The sequence below is a fragment of the Homalodisca vitripennis genome, chromosome 3, assembly GCF_021130785.1.
Source record: "Homalodisca vitripennis isolate AUS2020 chromosome 3, UT_GWSS_2.1, whole genome shotgun sequence".
NCBI classification, from domain to species: Eukaryota; Metazoa; Arthropoda; class Insecta; order Hemiptera; family Cicadellidae; genus Homalodisca; species Homalodisca vitripennis.
Genome location: NC_060209.1, coordinates 185,498,456 through 185,519,083, shown reverse-complemented (window position 1 = coordinate 185,519,083; position 20,628 = coordinate 185,498,456).

The window sequence follows — 20,628 nt, the reverse complement described above, 5'->3', positions numbered from 1 at the left end:
TTATCATTATTCACGTATATTCAGTGTGCCAGTAAAAATGTTACCTGTTGAAAGATTATTCTTTAACACTTTCGACCAATTTTATAAATAGGATCCTGAGGATAACTAGCACTGTTGTTTATTAATTTATTTTCTTGGAAAACACACCACTCGCTCGTACAGTTAATGATGACACGTGATAAAACGTGTGAGACAGGAAATTTCCTGTGCGAACCTGTTACTGCTGGTTTACAAGAACATGTCATGTACAGCTCTTGGCTCTCAACTCTTGTTATTTCTTACGTCTTTTATTCCACAGACGCTCCTGAATTGGCTTATATATTTTATAATTACTACATTGCTATAAAGAGATTTCTGATTCATATTTAATATCTGATATAATTCTGGAGAACTTAATTCGTTTTAACCCCATGGAAGGTTCTTTTCTGGTTGATTTATATGAGCCTTTTATCCAAGGTGACTACTCACAGTGCCCGTTGTCCCTACTCATAGGATCTTGACAAGAGGTGACACCCCTATTCCCAGCCTTACTCATCCCTAATATCCTGTCAATACGGAAGCAGCACAAAGGTCCATTTATAACTAAGTGATTCCTCATCCTCTTGCTCTTATAGTCCATCTATGCTAAATTATTATAATAATTATTGTATTTTAAGATTTTATCGAAGATGACATTTTTCAAGTAAACAACAATAGCATTAGCCAGAAAGTTTGTGAATACTGACAACAAAGCAGAAGGACAATACATCACCTGTCTTGACAGGATACGGCGTCACTCAAGAGTTTCAGCTAATTATAAAGTTACTTGATGTTGTACAGAAATTGTTAACAAGACGAGTTGAAGCTATGTACATACGACGAGTTTTACACGAGTTTATTTATTATTTGGTGTTACTTGTTAACTTGATAAATTAAAATAGCGTTACATAATAGTCATAAACAAAAATCTACATGAAAGAGGTTTGCAATTAAAGTTTAAAACTTTTTATATTTCTTGGCGTCTTGATGTCAGAATTACAATTGTAATTTAAACGTGTATAGGTTTTGTTTAATTATTGCTTAGCGTTATCACTAAGTTAATGCCACTTACCATTATCATGAAATAAGTATTCAGTAGTATATCACCACGCCTTTATTTTAGTAAAATGCTCGAAATTTAACAATTAAAATCAATTATATCACCCTTACAATTCAAGGAGTCAGATCTACACTATCCTGTTTATCGGTTAAAACTCTATAAGCTGGGGGTGTATTATTCTGCATTTAAACTTTACAATATTTGCCAGAATCTTTAAAAACTAAATATTCAATGCAAAAATTTAAAAATTCCTTAAAATGCTACTTCATAAAACGGGCATTTTACTCTGTTGAAGAGTACTTAAATACTTAATTTACCAATTTATATCTCTTATTTGCCTTAAATAACTTTTTGATCAAAAGTGTAATTTTTAATTTTGGTTTTTCATTCTTCTTATTTCTTGTTTCGACTATGACAATTCATATGTTTATTTTAGCTCTGCTAAAGAATGTAAACACAATGTGAAACTTTTAATGAATAAATGAATACTATGAACTGCTCAGGTAATTACCATGAAATATTAACATTTGTAACTTTCTCAATAATAAACCAGCTGAAGTTGAGCGTTACATATCGATCACTATTCCCCCTCCAGGCAATAGTCGAGAGTTGACACAAGACGTGTAGGTAAGCCACTTATAGACCCTATATGTTGCTTGCGGCATGCACGAGTGTACATATCCTGCTTGACGTGTCTTTCCTGCGAGGCAAAGGATTTATTTATTCCTCTTTTTATCTTGTTTTGTGTCAATATTATATTTTTTCTTTATCAGAGCTCTTACAAATATATCTGACTTTGAAATTCTTCTGCATTATTAATGTTAATATTGTTAAACATGTTCGTTTATCCCAAGTATTGTGATTTTTATTCACAGGACTAAAACGGATACAAAACAAAAAGAAATATAAAAATTTGTTGGAAAAGTGAATAGTGATCAGCTCTGGTAGTACTCCCCGCGTCAAAAGACACAACTAGTTAAATTATTTTATTGTTTTGACGAATCACTTATCTTTTTAACATAACGTATAAAATCATTTTTAATTACATTTTAATAACATATAATGATGTTTCGAAAATCAGGTTCAAAACTTTAAAACATCCCCTTGAATAATTAAGATGTATATAAATAAGATTGAAAATTGTTTGAATTAAATTTTAGCACCTACAAGAAGAGGATTTAATATAATATTTGTTTATTTAAAACACAAATGAATATTGTCTGTGTTTTTTATTTATTCCCTGATTAATTAGGTGCATAATTTGATGTTTTCTTTGCTGAAATGTTAAAGATAAAAAATTACTTATTATCGTTCAAACTATAATAACGTAGAAGTCGAAAACAATAGTAGATCATTTCGAGTGAAAAGTAATACTTTAATTCTAGTCTGTATTTGTTAGCTAAAACTGTATTTATTAAAGAAGAATAATTTAAAAGCACTATTTATTTCCTTCTAGAGATGTTCTAGAGATATAAAAATTAAACATAATAGCACGATAATATTTGTGTATCGATTTGATTAATCGTTCGTCAAATTTGGCATTGTCTAAACATTTTTTGACCCTATTTACAAGAATTTAAGTTTAGGGCTTGAAAATAATGTATAACGAAAATTGTGTAATCGTAACTATAAACATTATTGCATTCTTCTAGCACTATTTTAGTCTATAAAAAATAAATAACAGGCTGTGTCGTTTTCATTTTTAAGAATAAGTATGCTCAAGTTTTCATCAGAGGACAAGATGTTGGTATTGCTCTTTGCACCATTAAAGACGTAATGAGCTAATATGTAACAATGATTCCCAAACATAGGACTTTCAATCAATATAAAATAATTGTTAGACAGGTAAAATGTTTAATGATATATCTAATTCAGTGTATTGACAACATCGTCCTGCTTGTAAACACAGCAGCTTCTAATCAGTGTATTGTAGGTGAGTTGTAGCCATACATCAGTGGAACTGGGCATTAGTATGCAGACAACTCTGCAACGAGCCAATCACATTGTCACATTGTTCTACTTGTAAACACAGCAGCTTCTAATCAGTGTATTGTCGGTGAGTCGTAGCCATACATCAGTGGAACTGGGCATTAGTATGCAGACAACTCTGCAACGAGCCAATCACATTGTCACATTGTTCTACTTGTAAACACAGCAGCTTCTAATCAGTGTATTGTCGGTGAGTCGTAGCCATACATCAGTGGAACTGGGTATTAGTATGCAGACAACTCTGCAACGAGCCAATCACATTTTCACATTGTTCTACTTATAAACACAGCAGCTTCTAATCAGTGTATTGTCGGTGAGTCGTAGCCATACATCAGTGGAACTGGGCATTAGTATGCAGACAACTCTGCAACGAGCCAATCACATTGTCACATTGTTCTACTTGTAAACACAGCAGCTTCTAATCAGTGTATTGTCGGTGAGTCGTAGCCATACATCAGTGGAACTGGGCATTAGTATGCAGACAACTCTGCAACAAGCCAATCACACTGTCACATTGTTCTACTTATAAACACAGCAGCTTCTAATCAGTGTATTGTCGGTGAGTTGTAGCCATACATCAGTGGAACTGGGCATTAGTATGCAGACAACTCTGCAACGAGCCAATCACACTGTCACATTGTTCTACTTATAAACACAGCAGCTTCTAATCAGTGTATTGTCGGTGAGTTGTAGCCATACATCAGTGGAACTGGGCATTAGTATGCAGACAACTCTGCAACAAGCCAATCACACTGTCACATTGTCCTACTTGTAAACACAGCAGCTTCTAATCAGTGTATTGTCGGCAAGTTGTAGCCATACATCAGTGGAACTGGGCATTAGTATGCAGACAACTCTGCAACGAGCCAATCACATTGTCACATTGTTCTACTTGTAAACACAGCAGCTTCTAATCAGTGTATTGTCGGTGAGTCGTAGCCATACATCAGTGGAACTGGGCATTAGTATGCAGACAACTCTGCAACGAGCCAATCACATTGTCACATTGTTCTCGCCATGGTTCTCTACAGGTATAATACGCTCAGTCATTTCAACATGTATTACCAGCAAATGCATTTCAGCTATAATAATACAACACAGATGTAACTGTACCTTGGGTTTCTAGGTTGTCAACAATTTTTAACTGTCACTATTGTTCGTTTCAAATACTGAATTATTGTCGATATCCCTCGTGCCTTCTGAGCGAAAAATCATTTTAGTCAGCACAAGTAAATAAAATCTGACTGATCTAATAGGTTGTTAACACCATTAACAGCTATTGCAGCCTCTGCGTTGCTATTTGGGTAATTATTGACTTTTCGACAGTTTGAATATGATTCAAGATTGATTTGCCTTTGCTCCACGAATAATATCTGGAAAGGTTGTTAGGACACTCTGTATATCAAATATTATCTAGGGAAATTATATGCTTATAATTATATTTAAAAAATTAATTTCTTTAAGTAATGTTTTATGTTATTGAATAACATAAAATACTGTTTTTATGAATGTGATCTCCTGAAGTCATAACTAAAACACATTATGTAAGACATGTACAATCCTGTATATAGCAGTTTAATATGTAGTAATTCCATAAGGAGTGAACTGTGTTATACTTTATTGCAGTTTATACTTGAAATTAAACTAAATTATGAAAAAAACCTATTGCATAAAAATATTTTAATATTATAGTTTAACATTAAAATAGAACACTTCAGTTCAACGATTCTAACGCGATTTCAAAAATATGATTTATATAATCTTTCCTTCATTTATATAACAATGTTATGATTTAAATACTAGAAAGTATAATTATTTTTATTGGAAGCATAGCCTCAAAAAGTGTTAAATAGAATAAGGAACATAATTCAGATGACAACTACAGATTTGTATGATGAATTAAAAATCATTTAATATATTTCCCAATATACCAAGTCAAGGTTGGTTGATTGACCCTCCGAGCGTCCATCATATTTCCCTAAACGTCCACCTTTTTTATAGGTTTTGCAGTCTTTTTTTGCATAATTCATAAAAAATCTTAAGAATGGTTTAAATATAGAGTATTATACATCATTTTTCTCGTAAAGACTTACAGAATATGATTATATAAAAATTAAAATTAAAAAAAAAAATTTTTTTGCAACAGCCTATGAAAGGGAAAAAATATTTTAGAAAATATTTTTATAATATAATAAAAGTATCCACATGTTATTGTTATATTACCTCTAGAACAATTTCATAATAGGCAAATTATACCAAATTTAGTCATGAACACATAAATATACAGGGTTATAGGGTTCTGTGAATATATTCATAATGTTATACAAACTTACATGGATATGCACAAATTTGAATTTTTGCCTATTTGGTGTTGCTAAGTAGCACAACAATAAAAATTATTTTCATGCAGTTAAATGCTTTTGTTATTTACCTTTTTTGAAGTAGTTTGTAGATTAGATGAAGAAACGAGTTTTTTACAACACAAAACTATAACACACACACACACACACACACACACACACACACGAAAAAAACACTTATTATTTACATTATATACAAAAAAACTGTTCACAGTTTTATTCATTGTCGTCTTGTCCATCTGGGTGCTGCCTTTTTATCCCTGTAAGGGACCTTCTGAAGTGCTTCATTTTGCTGAAGCACTTGGGATGAACCCCACAATTGCATGCTTCACACCACCAATAGCTGCGTTTTTTACAAACAGGACATACCCTTTGATTGTTCCCTGGTAGGTGTGCCAGTGCATGTTCTACTGATGTTGGAGCAGGCTGAGGGGCTACTTCTTCTGGTGCTGTTCTTGTGAGTTCATCAATTAGAACCATCACAAATTTTCTTCTGGGCATAGGCTTGTCTGTATTTTTTGAATATAAGATGAAGGAGTCGAAAATTGCCATGTCAAGGAGATTATAAAAAAATTTTTTTCCAATAGCGAGTGGTGGTCCGCGAGCATGATATGTGATAGATGGATTTATCTTTCATGTCCACTCCACCCATGTATAAATTATATTGCTGTATCATGTATGGCTTTACAGCCTCATGGTGACTTTTTTTGCTTTGAACTCGTAGATCTTGGGCATGACAAGCTGTTGACAAAAGGTATACTGGTTTTCGGGTTATTTTTTGTTTGTACCCAACTGCTAACACAGGCCCTCTTCTAAAATAAACACTCTGTTGTTCACCTAATTTAGTTGACAAGACACTCTTTGACAAATCTTTGGTCCTCTTATTCACAGTTCCAGTAAGGTAAGTGTCCTTCTCAAACAAGGATTCAGCGAGTGGAAGCTTTGTATAAAAATTGTCTGTGAAGAGGTGGTAAAATTTGTTTAGAAGCCTTGTTTGTGTCATTAATTCCATTATAACTTTCTGAGTAAATGGATCATTGCCGTCTTGGAGAAAGTCTTTACCACTATATAATGCCGTGTGTAAGATATATCCAGTCTCACTGTCACATATTTCAAATTTTTTAATCCCAAATCTGGCGTGTCTTTTATTTGGCATGTACTGTATGAATACCGATCGATTTTTCATACCTATCATACTTTCATCTATCGATAGGTTTTGATAGGGAACAAAATATGTTTTGAAGGCATGATTAATTGAGTCCATGAACTCTCGAACCTTGACCCAGGGGTCGTACCCTGGTTCTCCCTTTTTTAGAGTGTTTGCCGAAGTCAGATGGTGAAATGACGAAATGAGACAAAAACGATTGTAAGACATTGTCTGTCCAAACCAGGGAATTTATTGGTTGCTAAGGGTTGCCCAATAATCTTTTACATTTTGTTTCCGGATCATTCCCATATTAATAACTATGGCAATGAACCGCTTCATCTCAGCTATTGAAACATCAACCCATCGCTTGCATCTAGATGTTGGTTTCATTTTACCTCCAGTTCTTTTTTCATCCAATTTTTTTGAAGCATACAAATTAGTTTCATTACATAGCAAAAACCAGATTGCTTGGGTAAAAAATAAAGAGAAGTATGCCAAAGGTGAACTATTTCTTGGAGGACAGTTTTTGATCCCCGGATTCCTCACACGAAATTTTGATGGCAGATCGACTGGGTTTTCAGAACCTGGGTATACTCGAACCCACACTGGCCCAGGAGGTGCAGGATGAACTGGGATCTCAGGACGATAATCATTGTCGGATTCGTTCCCAGCTGGGCTAGAGCCGGACCTAGGCCTTTCGCTTTCCTCATTACTAGAATCCAAATCTGATGCATTTGGCTCATAATCGTCATCTGAGCCAGATGAATAGTCACATAGGTCATTATCTATATCTGAATTACCTTCCGATACATCTCCTAGGGATATTTGATCATCGTCTAGGTTATTTTCGTCTATGGATGTAGTAGGGACTGCCTCAACTTCAGAATTATCAAATTCACTTACATCGGTCAATGATAAGATTTCTCTAATGTCACTTGATCTGCACGGGTCACCCATTGTTTACAGTTAGTACACTAAACTCACACAAATAAAGAGAAAACTATTCACAACACAAAATACTATTCGCAAAATGCTCAATCACTCATCGGTGTGCAAAACAACAACACACTGAAGAATCACGCGAGCCGCGTCCCGCCCGAAATAACAGCTGGTATAACCACGTACACTAGCATCTGGTACAGACCAAGAGGTATACAAAGACCACTAAATGTAAAAAACAACTCACGGGCTTTCGTTATATGTAATTTAGAACAATATTACGCCAATAATAGCGCGGGTGCAATTAATTTGATCGGCAAGTGCCCGTCGACTTAAAATAAGACGGCGACGTTTAGAGAAAGGTGCCGTCGACTTAAAACAAGTCGGCCGACGCTCGGAGGGTTGAAGAATCACAAAAAGCCAAAAATAAGAAGGGAGATGTAAAATACAGTCTATCAGAATAGCTTTGTAAACTTTGCTACAAATTAGTAAATCATTACTGAAACAAGGATATCAATTAGCGATCAAGACTTCAAATAACCTGGGCCTTATATAACAGTACACGTAATTCAAAAGGCAAAAATAAAAAATACAATATTTGAATGTTCAAATTTGAAAGTAACGAATCCGTAAACCACTATTCTAAACCAACCAGTCAACCCTTCAAAATTAGATTTAATGAATTTATAAAGGCTTTGAAAACATTGTCAACTCCTCAAGATAATTTAAATAATAATGACAGCACAAATCAATGTTCGAGTATTGCTTACATACACGAATATAGAACATAACCTAGACAATTGAGATTCATGCAAGAAAAGTTACGTAATGTCAACTTTAGAACATTTTGAAATTTAAAAAGTGCCAAAATTAATTCTGACTTATTAAATAGCAACGATTTTTTTTAAACTTTTTTAGTTTTTTTATACACTTTAAAAATTACAAATTAATCACATCGACGCCTCCGAATAAGAACATCGTAACTCAAATTTTATGTTTTTTTTATATTTTTACTATAAAAAATGGAGAAGAAAATCTTCTATTTTATGTATAAATTCTGTGTTAAAACTGCGTTTTGTCTTTAAATTAATCAATACAAATAAAACATCGTATCTTGAGATACGATGATTTTTGGGATGTTTTGTAGTTCATGGTAAGTTTAGAACATTTCAAAACAATGTGATGTTATGTTTATAACATTTCAAGGCATTAGTTTAAAAACATAATGTTTTTGTTGTTATATAAAATGAGCTATTCTTATAAAAGTTATTTTGGAACTCATGAGTTGCCTCACTGATTATTTAAATCAGCTGTTCAATGTCAGAAAATAGTAATATTAGCATCTAGGTGTAGTAGTCAGCTGCTTAATGTGTATTGGTGTTTCAGCTTTGTTCTTATAGGTTATGTTTTTCCTTTTGGATAATTCAATGTAATCAGAAGTAATATAACATTTAAAAATGACTTTAAGAGGCCGACTAATGGTAGACATGATAACAAAGCCTTCTACATCTTCAATAAAAGGTAAGTTTATTATTTCATGTGATCGAGATAGATCTCCGCTCATCGCCTCTAAACCCAGAGCAAGCTGCAACTGCAGAAATTGTTGAAAAATTTTATAGAAGATATAAATGACTACGAAGAGGAATTTTGGGATGATTCAGATTGGGAGCCGTTTGGTGAAGAAAGTGATGAATCAGATAATGAGTTTAGCAGCATTAAAAGAAGTAATAAAAGAAAAGCCACTAGACAATTATTTGCTCCAAGTAGCAAAAAAGTTACTATTCTAACAGGCTAATCTAACAATCCCCTGCCACTGGCTTATCAAAGCAATACTCAAGATTCCTCCTCCAGTGGTAGGAAAGAAAATCAGAACACAAATATTACTGATTTACCAGAAGTCGATTGTACCAATACTAATAAAAAAAGGAAGCAAAGTGTATGTGTGCTAAAAACTTGTCCTGGCAAAAAAAGGAGTATTTCTGTTGAAAATTGGCAAAGTGTGAGAGCCAAAAGATTGATAAACCTTGGCTTGGAATATGTTAGCCCTACTACAAAAAAAAATTGTTTCGGCTAAAACAATGGGTGGTGGTTGCATTGAAAAATGCCGATTGAAATGCCAAACGAGGGTAAACCTAGAACAACGCCTTGTTATCTTTGAAAAATTTTGGAAATTAGGCAATCATAAGAGGCAGTGGGATTTCATAGTGAAAACTGCTACCAAGACAGACAAAACAACTGCAACCACCAAAGAAAATAGAGATTCGGAAGAAATTATTCAATTAAATATACTATTCCAGTTCAAAACACCTCTATTTAAGTATGCAAAAAAATGTACTTAGATACATGCATAACTGATATGTGGGTTAGGACAGCGTTCAATAAACTGGAAAGGTCTGATGAAGTAACAGTAACCCCAGATAAAAGGGGGAAACACACTGAGCGTGGTAAGCGGATTTTAAGCCATTCTATTAAACAAAATGTAAGAAATCACATTAAATCTTTTAAAAGTGTCGAATCCCACTGTATAAGAAAGGAAAGTAAGCGACAGTATCTTGAGCAAGGACTGAGCACCGCAAAAATGTATCGGCTATACCAGGAATGGATAAAAGACAAAGGTGGAGAAAGTGCAACAATCAGGCAATATACTGATATATTTAATTCAGAATTCAATCTGGGCCTTTTTGTTCCCAAGAAAGACCATTGTGAGTTATGGAAAAACAAAAATGCTGTAAGAGAAATGAAAGATAGAGATAAGAAAAGAGCACAAAGTGGCAAGTCAGTAAGTGTAGCTGTCTTCGACTTGCAGAGGACCTTGAACATCCCTCAATCCGATGTAAGTATATTTTATTACAAGAGAAAGTACGCTTGTTACAATTTTTGATATTGTTAATAACAAAGGATACAGCTACTTCTGGCATGAAGAAATAGGGAAAAAAGGTTCCAATGAACTTGCTAGCTTCGTTATGGATTTTATCTTGTCTAGAGTAAAAGATGGTGTCAAGAAATTTATTTTTTACTCCGATAACTGCCCTGGCCAAAACAGAAATCGTATCATGTACAGTATGTATTCAGCTATGGCGGAAAAACTGAGTGTAACGATCACTCATCGCTTTTTAGAAAAAGGGCACACACAGAATGAAGGTGATTCTAAGCATGCACTAATTGAGAGGAGGAGCAAGAACCAAACCATTTATGTTCCTGAACAATGGGTCATGCTCATACGGATGGCTAAGTCAAGTGAAGAAAAATATATTGTTAAAGAGGTATGTCAAAAATACATTGTAAAATGTAAAGATCTGGTAACATTTGATAACAGGAACTGGCAGATTGATATAAATGGAGAAAAAATTAAGTGGAACTGTATAAAGGAAGTTCATATGGAAAAGGATAACCCTACAACACTGACTTTAAAATATAACCATACTAAAGAGACATGCTTTGTACTTGATCTGTACCATAAGCACACTGGAAGCAGAAGAAATATTGAAGACTTAGTTTTAGGACCTGCTTACAAGTCTAAGTTAGCAATAACAACTTCAAAATATAAAGATCTTTTATCTTTGTGCAATGGTATGCAAATTCCAGTAATGTACCAACATTTTTTTAGAAAACTAAAACATAGCAAGACCACCACAAGTGTAGAAAGTGATTGTGAATAGAGTTGTATTTATGAATACTAAATATTGTGTATTCAGAATTTTTTGTATTCCAATTTAACACAGTTTTATGTGTCTATAAGGTTTAAATACTGTTTGAAGTAGTAATTTGAGCTGTTTTAAAGCATAAAAACTACTGTATTCTGCATCTTGTATGTAATATCAATCATAATTTGTTTCTTAATAGTAAAATAATGATAGCTTTATATAGTTTTAATCATGAAAATGTTTGTTTAATAAATAAAATTAACTGTTCCTTTCTAAAACAATAACTTTTACTCATTATATTACCCGAGTCAAAACTGTGAAGATGAAATTTCTTCCATATAAGAACATCTTAACTCAAGATACGACGTTCTTATTTGGAAAACTGTGAGTAGAAGATAAAATTTTTTCCATATAAGAATATCTTAACTCAAGATACGACGTTCTTATTTGGAAAACTGTGAGTAGAAGATGAAATTTTTTCCATATAAGAATATCTTAACTCAAGATACGACGTTCTTATTTGGAAAACTGTGAGTAGAAGATAAAATTTCTTCCATATAAGAACATCTTAACTCAAGATACGATGTTCTTATTTGGAAAACTGTGAGTAGAAGATGAAATTTCTTCCATATAAGAACATCTTAACTCAAGATACGACGTTCTTATTTGGAAAACTGTGAGTAGAAGATAAAATTTTTTCCATATAAGAATATCTTAACTCAAGATACGACGTTCTTATTTGGAAAACTGTGAGTAGAAGATAAAATTTTTTCCATATAAGAATATCTTAACTCAAGATACGACGTTCTTATTTGGAAAACTGTGAGTAGAAGATAAAATTTCTTCCATATAAGAACATCTTAACTCAAGATACGATGTTCTTATTTGGAAAACTGTGAGTAGAAGATGAAATTTCTTCCATATAAGAACATCTTAACTCAAGATACGACGTTCTTATTTGGAAAACTGTGAGTAGAAGATAAAATTTCTTCCATATAAGAACATCTTAACTCAAGATACGATGTTCTTATTTGGAAAACTGTGAGTAGAAGATGAAATTTCTTCCATATAAGAACATCTTAACTCAAGATACGACGTTCTTATTTGGAAAACTGTGAGTAGAAGATAAAATTTCTTCCATATAAGAACATCTTAACTCAAGATACGATGTTCTTATTTGGAAAACTGTCAGTATAAAAAATCGTAACTCAGTAAACAATTTAAATAATAAAAATTCTTCATGCACAATACTACTAAAATGTGTGTCAGCATAAGTGTATTTATCAATACAAAATTCATTACTTTAGAGAGAATAGTCTGGGCTCAGGGATTTTCTATAACTTTCAAACTGTTCTCCTGAAAAATTGCAGATTTTGAGATACGATGTTCTTATTCGGAGGCGTCGACATATACATTGAAGCAAAAATCTAGCTACGACGGTAGTTATAACAAATATTAAATTAGTTCGATTATTTGTTTTATTTACCCTAACCTACCTACCAGATTATGAATCTTCTGAGGATTGTGTATATTACAAATTTAAAACAAACTTAATAGAAGCTACTGTGTTTACTACTATAATGTACCTTGTCGTTAATACAATCGAAATAATTCAGACACTGAATAATGTAGCACTAAACATGTCAGCTTTCTAGAGATTTTATAGGCAAAAAAAAAACGAATTTTAAAGCATAATGCGTAGACAAAATTGACTTAATTATCATGAAAGAAGTTTTTTACGTAATCCCTCAAGAACCTAGAAAGGACATAGGGAGCTGGGAGAAAGAGATAGAAACTATGCAGCTGCAAACGGAATACGATCAAAGGTTTTTATGTTTCATTGAACTATTAGAAGATTGTAAGAGAATCTTACGAATGGTTTGCCAACAACTCAGAGATAGGTTTGTTTGCATTTTCTGCAGGTCATTTTATCTTGTGAATCTCTGAAGGCAACGTAATTTTTTCCACTTTAACACTGGCATGTCTGAATAGATAACCTTTCATTATAAAGGATGAGTTGAACCATACGATTGTTATCTACATTCCTTCTATATAGACGTTGAACCATTAACGTGTTTGTTCTTAATGACTACTATTACTATACCACTTTTACGACAATGACTACTATTACTATACCAGTTTTACTACAATTACTACAATTTTAACATAGTTAACAAAAAAAGAGAGGGAGGGGGCGGGAGAGGGAGAGGGGGAAGTAGCGGGAGAAAAGGGCGCATAAGTCAAGAATCAAAACTACCACGTTGCTTGTCAACTGCACTATAGAGTTACCAGTTTTACAGCAATTACTAAAATTTTAACATAATTACTCATATGAGTGGGAGAGAGGGAGTGGTGGGAGAGGGAGAGGGGGAATTTGGGGGGAGAAAGGCGCATAAGTCAAGAAGCACAACTACCACGTTGTTTGTCAACTCTAAAACATCCACTTAATAAATACAAAACTCAACACCAATTATTAAATCTTCATAGTCAAAAACTAACTTCAATCAAAGGATGTAAGCTTGTTTGTGATATCTGTATAAAATCATAGTATATTTCATCAAGACATTGAGCAGTCTCTGTTGAGGTACTATCCAAATCAGGAATATCAGCCTTGATATATACCAGTTCATCTTAAAGATTAGACGAAGGGAAGGTGAGGGCAATGAAAACCGCAGAGCTATTCTTATAGCACACGGTTTTACTCCATCTCCATGATATTGATTGATTACTTGAGAGCCTTCTATATTTAATGCCTGAGAGCTACATCACACTCGCTTACATTTAATGTTTGTATCGCTATGTAATACTAACATCTCACAAAAAAAAAAAAAAAAAAAAACACGATCCATAAACTCGGAAATAAAACTTTCAAGAAATACTTCACTGATAATTACACATTCAGGACATCGACCATTACATCAATATAACACGTTATACATAAGACAACTAACCTTTAACCAGAGCAGATTGGGGACTGAAAGAATAGAAAGAATAGACCGTAGTCACGGCACAAGCTCTCACTCCGAAGAGGGTCTAAAGCCCCAAATGGTTGGGTACATCTCCACTTGCTCATGTCTCAATTTCTCATGTATGTGTTTGCTTTTAAAACATTTGGCGTCTGCAACACAGCTCTGCCAAAGACTGTCAGATCTAATACGGCGGAGGTTAACCAGTTATCAAAAGAAAGGGTCGTGTCCAAGGGACAACTCATTTCCTCGGAGTCGTTGTTGTAGTATTCGGTGCTCAGGTCTTTGAAAGCGAAGACTGCAGCACAATCCAAATCCAAAAACGGGTTACACACTAACTCGTCTCTCAGAAGGTTGTCTCGGGCTCTCGAGGCCAAACCGTACTTCCGGTACCTATATCTAGACCACCGTAGAATGTGCTCGATTGACAAATTCCACAATCGACTACAGACTACAATTCAAGACAAATAATCGACGAAATATTAGACTAATATTAGTTGAAACGAACAACTTATATTTCTGAAAAGTGTGAACATTTTCCTTATATCTTTACAGTGTCTTATTATTAATCTTAACTGTTTTAATCTTTAATGATATGTTGCATGGTTGCACAGAATATCGGAAAAGACTTATTAATCCTATAATACAGAACTGTGAAACACTTCCACGAACGAATGTTTCACTGAGAACTCGTCTGCAGCACTTTTAATTGAACCGGAAAATACTGTAACGCAATGAAAACTGTTTGCTCTTGGGAAAACGGCGTGATTTAAAATTTAAGGAATTTCACAAAAGCTGCATGCGTAGGTGATCGTATTGTTTACAATTGCGTCTAGGGGTTTGTCGGCAAGTAAATCTTTTATTGACTTGTGTTAGCTGATTGAAGTAATTGAATGAAACTACTCTTAAAAGAAACGTTTATTTTCATGTATGTCACTATCAAAACACTAATATTTGAATCAAGGACTACAAAAACGTACTAATTCACTTAATATTAATTGTTGGGAAATTAAATCGCGCTCTTTCCCTCAAATATTATATATTGGATGGCAACTCAATTTAATAAGCATCCTCAACTTCGCAACAGGAATTGTCACCATCCAACATCTCTGTTCTTCCATAGTACTTTGTAAAGTGCTAATATTTAACTTGATGTAGGGTTGAGGAGCTCCGTGCCGTGGCTGAGGTGGAGGAGAGTGTAGCCGTGGGTTGGATAGTCTGGCAAACCCGATTTCGCAGCGCTCTCTTCCTTACATATGATATAGAGGATGGCAACTCAATTTAATAACCATCCTCAACTTCACAACAGGAATTGTCACCGTCCAACATCTTCTGTTCTTCTATAATACTTTGTACAGCGCTAATATTTAACTTGATGTAGGTTTGAGGAGATCCGTGCCGTGGCTGAGGTGGAGGAGAGTGTAGCCGTGGGTTGCATAGTCTGGCAAGCCCGAGTTTGCAGCGCTCTCTCCCTCACATATGATATAGAGGATGGCAACTCAATTTAATAACCATCCTCAACTTCACAACAGGAATTGTCACCGTCCAACATCTTCTGTTCTTCTATAATATTTTGTACAGCGCTAATATTTAACTTGATGTAGGTTTGAGGAGCTCCGTGCCGTGGCTGAGGTGGAGGAGAGTGTAGCCGTGGGTTGGATAGTCTGGCAAACCCGAGCTCGCAGCGCTTTCTTCCTTACATATGATATAGAGGATGGCAACTCAATTTAATAACCATCCTCAACTTCACAACAGGAATTGTCACCGTCCAACATCTTCTGTTCTTCTATAATATTTTGTACAGCGCTAATATTTAACTTGATGTAGGTTTGAGGAGCTCCGTGCCGTGGCTGAGGTGGAGGAGAGTGTAGCCGTGGGTTGGATAGTCTGGCAAACCCGAGCTCGCAGCGCTCTCTTCCTTACATATGATATAAAGGATGGCAACTCAATTTAATAACCATCCTCAACTTCACAACAGGAATTTTCACCGTCCAACATCTTCTGTTCTTCTATAATAATTTGTACAGCGCTAATATTTAACTTGATGTAGGTTTGAGGAGCTCCGTGCCGTGGCTGAGGTGGAGGAGAGTGTAGCCGTGGGTTGGATAGTCTGGCAAACCCGAGCTCGCAGCGCTTTCTTCCTTACATATGATATAGAGGATGGCAACTCAATTTAATAACCATCCTCAACTTCACAACAGGAATTGTCACCGTCCAACATCTTCTGTTCTTCTATAATATTTTGTACAGCGCTAATATTTAACTTGATGTAGGTTTGAGGAGCTCCGTGCCGTGGCTGAGGTGGAGGAGAGTGTAGCCGTGGGTTGGATAGTCTGGCAAACCCGAGCTCGCAGCGCTCTCTCCCTCACATATGATATAGAGGATGGCAACTCAATTTAATAACCATCCTCAACTTCACAACAGGAATTGTCACAGTCCAACATCTTCTGTTCTTCTATAATATTTTGTACAGCGCTAATATTTAACTTGATGTAGGTTTGAGGAGATCCGTGCCGTGGCTGAGGTGGAGGAGAGTGTAGCCGTGGGTTGGATAGTCTTGCAAGCCCGAGCTCGCAGCGCTCTCTCCCTCACATATGATATAAAGGATGGCAACTCAATTTAATAACCATCCTCAACTTCACAACAGGAATTTTCACCGTCCAACATCTTCTGTTCTTCTATAATAATTTGTACAGCGCTAATATTTAACTTGATGTAGGTTTGAGGAGATCCGTGCCGTGGCTGAGGTGGAGGAGAGTGTAGTCGTGGGTTGCATAGTCTGGCAAGCCCGAGCTCGCAGCGCTCTCTCCCTCACATATGATATAAAGGATGGCAACTCAATTTAATAACCATCCTCAACTTCACAACAGGAATTTTCACCGTCCAACATCTTCTGTTCTTCTATAATAATTTGTACAGCGCTAATATTTAACTTGATGTAGGTTTGAGGAGATCCGTGCCGTGGCTGAGGTGGAGGAGAGTGTAGTCGTGGGTTGCATAGTCTGGCAAGCCCGAGCTCGCAGCGCTCTCTCCCTCACATATGATATAAAGGATGGCAACTCAATTTAATAACCATCCTCAACTTCACAACAGGAATTTTCACCGTCCAACATCTTCTGTTCTTCTATAATAATTTGTACAGCGCTAATATTTAACTTGATGTAGGTTTGAGGAGATCCGTGCCGTGGCTGAGGTGGAGGAGAGTGTAGCCGTGGGTTGGATAGTCTGGCAAGCCCGAGCTCGCAGCGCTCTCTCCCTCACATATGATATAAAGGATGGCAACTCAATTTAATAACCATCCTCAACTTCACAACAGGAATTTTCACCGTCCAACATCTTCTGTTCTTCTATAATAATTTGTACAGCGCTAATATTTAACTTGATGTAGGTTTGAGGAGATCCGTGCCGTAGCTGAGGTGGAGGAGAGTGTAGCCGTGGGTTGCATAGTCTGGCAAGCCCGAGCTCGCAGCGCTCTCTCCCTCACATATGATAATACAGGATGGCAACTCAATGTAGGTTTGAGGAGATTCGTAAGTTTTAGACTAAGTTTAAAAATTGAAAATGTAGAATATAAGTAGTTTAAAACAATACTACGAGTAGTAACACGTTTAATTGTTATGCATATAAGTTCACAGTACAGTAGTGAACCCAACATTTGCAAGGTTAATTATGTACTTAGAATCGGACCAATTGTCAGTTTACAGTGAATGGAAGGGTTCAAAACAATGAACCCAAAGTGCCACTTTCCATGATGAACGCAGAGTATTGTTTCTATTTTCATTGCTCTCGTAGAGAGATACGCACATCTCCTTATAAATTTAATGAGGCAGATGTGTCTCTATGTTTAAGACTCTTAATGTGTTTACATCAGTTTTCTTCCAACAGGATAATTTCGTTTTTTCCAGTTACGAATAATTACACCTACGATTTCATATATTAGTTACCTGTTGATACATCCCGAGTACGTTCAGTATGAATAATCGCTTTCATAACACTTTTAACTTTCTATAAAATATGTTTTTCAATTTTTTTGTTAGGTTGGACTTGAAGGACATATTTCCTATTCCTCAATAATTTCATTTTACAATATTTAAGTGTTCTATTTCACAAAATTCACAGTTACATTTCTTACCCCTGTATCTTGTATAATTTGAGATGGATAAACCTTTCGCTTGCTGTAGACGGTGTAACGTATAGGTTGTTTTGTGTAGTGTTTTGTAGACGTAGTGTTACTGATTGTATTTTATCACTGAACGATGGCGTGTGTCCGGAAAGAAGTTCTGTTTCCTTCGAGGATTAGTTGGTAATATGGCAGGGACAATATCTGCGTGTTTATAAAGGCGTGTCTGCGCTACCACCTGTACTGCTGACGTTGTTACAGTCATTCGGTACTTGCTATTATGCGCTGCTCAATAATTACTTCAGTTATCTAATTAGATATCTGAAGAGAACAGTTCAACATTTATTTTCTAAATGAATACATGAAATTCAAAGTGCACTTTTTGTATTACGACTATAACCTATGGAGGATTTACTATAAACCTATAACATTAAAAATGTGAATTTTAATAACACAAAATGTTATCATATAAATAACATTATTGTCTTAATCAAAAAGAAATGCATTTAGGAATATCGCGTGATGCCAGTTGAGTAGGATTGTAAATTGAATATATAAAATAAGCGGTACTTAATGCATCCCGATTTATGAAAAACCTTTAAAGGTGTTTGCTCTATACGCGAAACAAAATAAAACTCCTTCAAGTACTCAGTACTCTGCAAATGGGCTTAAGGTAGAACTCAAATTAAAACTAAAACACGAAGCAATGTCAAGGAAGCTAATGCGGAGAAGGACTGGGACATCCTTCCACCCCCAATGATATTCCGCGATCGCAAATGCTTTGTTTACTTCCCGTTATATTAATCCTTCTATCGGTTTCGATGTGATCAACATAATTATGTTTAGTTGTCGGTTATCATTCTTAAATACTCACTTGTGCATAACGCTTATGTGGATTGATTGGCTGATAAAACAGTACCATTACAATAACTATATATCACAATACTAAATTTGTGGAAAACAGTTTACAATTTAGGCAATCTAAAAACCTAAATGTCCTAACAATGTGATATTCTACAATTTTAATACAATATATCTAAATCTTGTATATGTAATGGAACATGTCTAATACATTACAGATAGGTAGTGAAAATTGCATGCTAGAAAGGTAAGTAAAAACAAATTATTAAGCAAAAACTAATTAATTACAATAATGTTCATAATACAATTGAAAACTTTCCACAAATACGTAGTACTAACTCAACTGATAATTTAAGAGTTTGGAATGTTTTACTTCACGTTTGGAAGTATTTTACTTATTACCGTTTACTTTCTCAAACATCATGCAAGAGGTTTAGGTTTCGGTTTGTTTGTCTTTTGATGTTATAAAGTGCCGTAACTAGGACTGCATTAGAGAGGGGGCAAATCTAATTGAAGACTACCCCACGCAGGGAAGTATGAAATGTTTGAATGCATATAAATTTATATAATCTAGATAGGCCTGCTTCAATTAAAACATTTAACTGATGTATTTCAAACAAGTTTGATCGTTTTCATGCGAATACTCATTAATTTTAGGCCTGTTTGAGAGAGGTCTATTCCCCTCAACCACAACGATATTTACGGAACACTATATTGTTAAAAAAGTGTTATATATTATTACATCCATTTGGAATTTCAACACTACACCTTGAAACCTTACGAAGCATATTGTGACTTTTGTAAATAAAAAATGTTAAGAAAATGTCATGTGTTTGATCTACACTCTGTAATTATGTAGTAAATAAGACGAATAAATATTATACAAACAGAGTGTTTCAGAACTCCCAATCCAAACTTTTACGACACTGTTTCAATTAATCAAAACTTTAAATGCAAGTTCTGTATCTTTTTTTAAAATGTATTACTTTTTTTTAACAAATTAGTTTAAATATTTGATGACCACATTTTTTAAGTTTTATTCTACTAAACTATGTTATTGATATACCCTTGAAGTTTATCTACCTTTTTTCGAGTTTTGTGAAACAGATTTCTTCCTGGAAACTTGACACTTCTTCTTGACTGGTGACTAATCTACTATTTAAAATTAATTGCCATAATTTAAATGCTTTTTGCCAATGTTTATATCATTAATAACTAAAGACTTACATAACCCATCACTTGGTGTCTAAAGTGTGTTAAATTAAAAAATAATATGCTGTAAAACACAATACCACTCCATTCTTCCGTCGAAGGTAAAGGGTTACGGTGCATCTAACCTGTTACTGTCATGGATCTAGCTACTTACGTGACCGTTCGCTCATCGTCAGAGTTGGCTCCTCTTCTCCTTTTCAATTTTCTCCAACTTCTGGGGTTCCGCAAAGTTCCTAACTGGATCCTTGTCTCTTCAAGGTTTTTGTGAACGATCTTCTTGAGGTGGTGAGTGTGAACGCCCTGAAATTTGCT